Here is a 6,000-nt window from a genome sequence, read left to right on the forward strand (position 1 = left end):
ACACTGATAGTTACTTCACATTAATGCATTGACTCCTCCGCGATTATAGAGTATAACGGGGAACACTGACCTCAGAGTATACCTTTCTCTCCCTAGTTGTTTTTTCCAGTGCTTTTTTTTTCCCACAACACTAGAAATGAAACTAGAACAAACTCACATCCCTCTTATAGGCATTAGAGATTTAAAGATGAGTAAGATAAAGTCTGTGCTCAAGACTCACATATTGTAGATAATGTTTATCACAATTTTAGAAGATATTTAAGGAGAGGTCTCCTAGTCCTTCACTCAAAAATAATTCTTAAGGGATAAAGATAAACATGCCCACTCTTGACTCTGAAGCTAACTTTGTCTAATATAAATAGCATAAGCCACTTGTGGGCTCTTGTATCAGATGCTGCCCTGTCTACTTATGGTATTTTTTCTTTCCTATGTGTGCATCAAATAACAAACAATATATAAAGCACTTGGTTTGCCATGTGTATAACATGTATAACATGCATTCAATGCAAGTGAGACTGAATATTTAAAAAACAACATAAAGGAAAAAGGCTTAGAAAACAATCCTATTTACCTTCTTAGGATAGTGACTAGCCATAGAAAACAGATACATGACATTGATACTTTCAGTTTTCTTGTACTTTCCAGTTTCATGGCATTCTGCCTGTTTCCCTGGAATCATGTGTGCAAAGACAGATGTTGAAGGACTTGCATTTAAGATCAGTAATGTAGGTGAGGGCTGAGATTAGCAGTTTTCTGTAGTGATGCTTAAGGAAGTTTGACAGTCAAGATCCACACAAAAGGCATAAAGAAAGGCTGATGGTCTCTGACTTCAAACAGGAACTGTCTTGTTAGGTAGGATGAAAATGCATTGACTTTAGGTGACTGGGTCAGACAGTCGATTTAGTAAGAAGTTTTATTTTAGATTTTGCTGTTTTGATTTAGAATCTAGTCATCTTTACATTAAGAATTTGCAGTGAAGTAGTCTATAATTTCATGTTACTGCTGGCAAATGATGTCTACTCACATTTGATATTTCTAGTGCTGAAGAGATCTATCTTGGAAGGTTTTTTTTCTGTTCTTTATAGTATTTTTATTCAGAATGCTAAATTCTCTCCTTTCTAATTCTGCCATAGTGTCAAAGTATACTCACACTAAATGATTTAAAAGATTAAAGCATAAAACCTAACTTAATTTGCTTTACAAGGTTTTAATATATGTTCATTAAATGTGAATTGGAGCAATTATAATAAATAAATAAATTTATTTGTTTCAAAAATTAATTCTGAAATATTCAAATATGTTGAGATTAAAATAGAATTTCAATTATAATTGCTTCAATCATATCAAGATATTAACAACTAAATTGAGATTTCTTATATATAAATGAACTATTTTATCTGATTTCTTTGCAGATTTGTGCAAACCTAACTTGAATTTCCAACTTTTTGACAAGCAGTGACATTTCCCATTCTGCCATGTAATGTCTAATGTAAACCATGACAATGCTTCATGTCTGCCCATGTATAGAGCAAGCCATAGGAATAGTTTGGTATAGAAAAATGTTTCTTAGTCATTCAATGCCACCAATGTAAACACCTCACAAACTCTGCAACTGTGAGACAGAAGATGAAAATACACAAGTAAAGACATGTTTCCCTCACACTGTGGAGCACAAGTCTTGAAGTTCTCCTGCAGAGATGACAGAGAGGAAAGGTCACATACATTAATTTGTCTTTTTTTTTCCTTCTTCAGGCTCTATGGCTACAATCCTTTAGCATTTGTCTCCAATGTTAGCAGTGACACACCTGCAAGCCTTCACGGCATTCAGATGCACTGACCTTTTCATTGCAGGAGCACAAAGCAAAACATGTACAGAAGTATTTCCCCAAGGCTGGAACACCCGGGAACCCAATCTCAGACTCACGGTATGTCAGAGCTGAGTTTCTGAATGTCAAATACTAGAGGTGGTTGCATATTTTTTAATCAATGCATTTTTATAATGCACATGAGCCCAGATGTTCACTCTTGTTGCCTAGTCCTAAAGAAATGTGCACAGGGACAAGTTGGGGATTAATGCAAGCTCAGTATAAAGTTGGTGAGGAGCCCTTATCATTAATGAGGAGGTCAGGAACAAAACCTGTGGGAATTCAACCTGCTCTAATATTTGACAAAAAATTTAAAAATTCAACATGTCTGGTTAAAATAATGCCATAATACACACATACAACACATACACACACACACACACACACAGAGAGAGAGAGAGAGAGAGAGAGAGAGAGAGAGAGAGAGAACAAATGAGAGAGCATATAAACAAGAGAGTTACTACCCTGACTTCCCTGTGAATGAATTATACTCTGCCACATGAAAAAGGAAAAATATACATCTTTTCTTGCACCCTGACCTAAGTAGAGCATAAAAGTGCCTGCAGAATACCCATCTTAAACTAATCAGTAATAACATCCCTCCAGAGGCTGCTGGAGTCAGCACTTTCTCAGAATCACCGTGTTATAGAGGCATTCAAAATTTCACCATGATATACTGGGTCATTAAGGTAAAACTTAAATTGCTAAACAATGCAGATTACTTGCCCTCTGCCTCTGTGAATGACCCTGATAGATTTTCCAGCGTGGTTTTAGAGAAGACACAAGTCTGGCAGACATGAGCTCTGAGCACGTGAATACTTCACTGAGAATTACAGGCTTTATGAGGTCCCACTACAGGGATCCACTTCATGTGGGTGTCAGTCATTTAGAAGTACTACTGAATATATCAGTCCAAACAATATTCATTGCTCATGGAACAAATATTTACCATATTTCTATTATGCGACCAACAAAATTCTTGCCTAAGACAGTGACAACCTAATCAAAGTTTTACCCTCATGGAGCATATATTTGTCAAGGCCATAGACAATGGACAATGTTCAGCTTCAATACACAACACTTGAGATGGTAAGACAAATAAGGAAGACTGGATAGATGCCTCAGTGGATAAGAGCACTGACTGCTCTTGTAGTGTTCAGTTCCCAGCACACACATGATATCCCACAAATGCTTGTCATTTTAGTTCCAGAGGATTCAATGCCCTTTTCTGAGCTCCATAGGTTTCTGCACACATGTGATTGACATACATACTCAGGCACACGCACATGCATATAATTTAAATAATTTAAAAGAAAAGAAAAAGAAAAGTCAAGATGGGCCAGCATGGTAGGACAAACTTGGATGGCATTCAGTATTTAGGTTGGTTGGATAGAGTTGGTCTCAGAGCTAACAGAGAAAACTAAACAGAATGAAGGTGACGTAGGTCATGAATGTACCTGGGTATAAATAAGGACACAGCCAATACAAGAAACATTTGAAAATACATAGATCAAACACAAGTGATAACAGAGAGCAGATCAAGGCATGAGGACAGACAAGTAAGGCTAAGGTAGTGGTGAACAAGGTCAGAGAAGTGCGGATGTCCAGGGCAATGTGACTACTTCCCTCATTCTGAGTGAGATGCCAGTTCATTTCAGGGTTTCTGGCAAGACGTGAAGTCATTTTATGTATTTACTGAAGCTATAGTTCGAGATTCCTTGGGAAGAGATTAGGGAGGAAGAATAAATGTAGAAGAGGAGGTTCAAGGCTTCTACAAAGACCATGAGTAGGAATGGTAAAAATAGATGTTGGTCCACACTGAACCACTCACTAGGGTCTGAACTTCCTTTAAAGTATAGTGCATATTCAACTTAGAAGTACTTAAAGTATCTTCATGAAACATGCATTTAATATTATGCCTGTTGTGCAGGTGAGAGAACTTAGAGGATTTAAATAAATGAATGACTCAGGGTCCTACAAGGAGTTGGAGGTTTACATCAGGCCAGTGACTATGGAGGTGGTTGGCCCAAAGATATACAGGCACCATAGAAAATGCTGATGGAATATTATCAATTCCTCAATAACCATAGCCACTTATTATTTGTTTTACAACCTCAGGCTAAAGTCCACATAAATTATTCTATGCAGATTTCAGAAATAGCCTATAAATGAGCTACATGTATTCTTCCTATTTTATAGTTGGGTTCAAGAAAACTCAGACAACGTGGATGATTGGCCCATGACTACAGCTAGTTAATGATCAACTTCTGCCTGAACCTATAGCCCATGGATCCAGTCACTATACTTTGGTGCTTTTCTGTTTATTTCTTTATCCATGTCTATATTATATTGGATCTTTTGATAGCATTATCAAGTTTCTGATTCCATGTTTTTCCTTGGAATTGGAGAGCAGACTTGATTTTAGTTAGTTCCTACAAGAACCCTTATCAGGTCTTACTCACTTTTCATTCTTAGTAATTATTTACTTTTTAAAAAAATTCGCATTGTATGCATTAATTGGGCATAATATATTTTTGCATTGTGTATATTCACTGTACTTAATGCTATATAATATGAGGATAATTTACACAAGTATACACTGTATGTTGACCATATAATTTCATACCGTATACAGCTACATGTATTAATGGGAGATTCTGTACTTCCCAAATTCATGCCGAATGTCTAATGCCTGAGTGTCACTCAGTGTGGTTGTGTTTGAAGATGACATCTTTATAAGAGAAATAATCTTCTATATGATGATAAAAGACCCAGAGAAATTGAACTTATATATGCCCCCCTCTCCTTTTCTCCTGTCTTCCCATTCTTTCTCCACCCCTCCAAGATCTCTTCCATTTGCCCACAGGACATATAGCTGGCACTCTGGTTGATCTTGCTGTTTATCCTCCACAATAAACCTCTGTTATTTAACCAAATTGTCTGTAAGATTTTATAACAGCCTGAGAAAACTAAATTAATCCTTTTCATATGCTACATTATGGGTTCATATGATATTGTATTTCATTATAGGCATTATACTTATATTGTATCTTGATTTATTATCTCATTCACCCAGTCTGTTTTCTTGATTTATATCTGCCCCATTCATCACATATTTGAAGACACATATTATTCAGTACACAGTAGGCATATAATAATAGTTAGGATGCATGCACACATGAATAAATAATTCCAGCAACCCTGAAAATCTATAATTGTCAATTGATGGATTCCCTAAGCCAGCTACAGACTGCTTGATCAGTATCTATTGTGAGCCTCTTCTCAGGTCCAGGGGGAGAGCTGACCCATTAGTTCTGTAGCCTAACTGCTTTCCTGGAGTGACCTTGGTTTTCTTGGGAAACCTTGGGCAGGTCACCTCTCTTCTTTGTATTCTAGTTGCCTCATCATTAAGTATATCACTTTGGGCTCCAGTGGCTCTGACAGAAGAAAATTCCAAAGATCATCAGCTATCATGAAGATTAAAAGAGAAAGACGCATCAGGAATCTTTCCAGGTCATTAATTCATCTAAGAATAAAGGAATAAAGATGCTAAGAATAGCATCTCTAAGCTATGGCTATGGTGACAGAGAAGGAACCCACTGCAATTCACATGCCCATCTCTAGGTCTGGGAAACTTCTCCAGGCAGGGGCTGTGTTTTTAAACCCCCTTTCAACAGGCTATACATGTGTAGAAGCATTGCAGATCACATTCTGTTGCTAGCATGCTTGTAGCCTTTACAGAAGGACTTGAATATTTAACAAAGCAAATGACAGTTCTAAAGGTGGGAGGGCTTGAGTTGGTTGACTTGTACCAGCCACTGCCAGAGGGTAAAACTGAAAAGATAGGTTGGACAATGTTTTATACTGTTCAGACCATTTCCCCCATACTTTCTTTGCTGTTTTAAATCTATGGACTGTGCATCTACAGGCTTCCCGTTTGGATAATCCAAAACACTCCCCATAAGTAGATAACTTGACGGGTTCCAATTTGCACCTGGGCTGCCAGGAGCTGTGTTAAAATTCCTGTTTTTGCATGTTTACAGTTATGAATCTGTGATTCATTTGCTCACTTTTTCACTCAATTCAGCCAGCTGTGACTGAGATTCTCCTATGTGCTTTCTCTGCAAGAAAGATG

General features: G+C 37.3%; 1 long non-coding RNA gene across 1 annotated transcript in view; it reads left to right on the top strand.

Annotated features, from left to right (window-relative positions):
• LOC110295085 (uncharacterized) overlaps window positions 1-4,219 on the top strand; it is a 70,032-nt gene extending 65,813 nt beyond the window's left edge. Inside the window, exons 8-9 of the long non-coding RNA XR_015046924.1 lie at window positions 1,753-1,925; window positions 4,065-4,219. This is a non-coding gene — a long non-coding RNA (uncharacterized LOC110295085). The remainder of the gene's footprint in view (window positions 1-1,752; window positions 1,926-4,064) is intronic.
• Window positions 4,220-6,000: the final 1,781 nt, after the last annotated feature.

This window comes from Mus caroli, unplaced genomic scaffold (genome assembly GCF_978045245.1).
Source record: "Mus caroli unplaced genomic scaffold, Mus_caroli_1 scaffold_4, whole genome shotgun sequence".
In the NCBI taxonomy this organism is placed as follows: domain Eukaryota; kingdom Metazoa; phylum Chordata; class Mammalia; order Rodentia; family Muridae; genus Mus; species Mus caroli.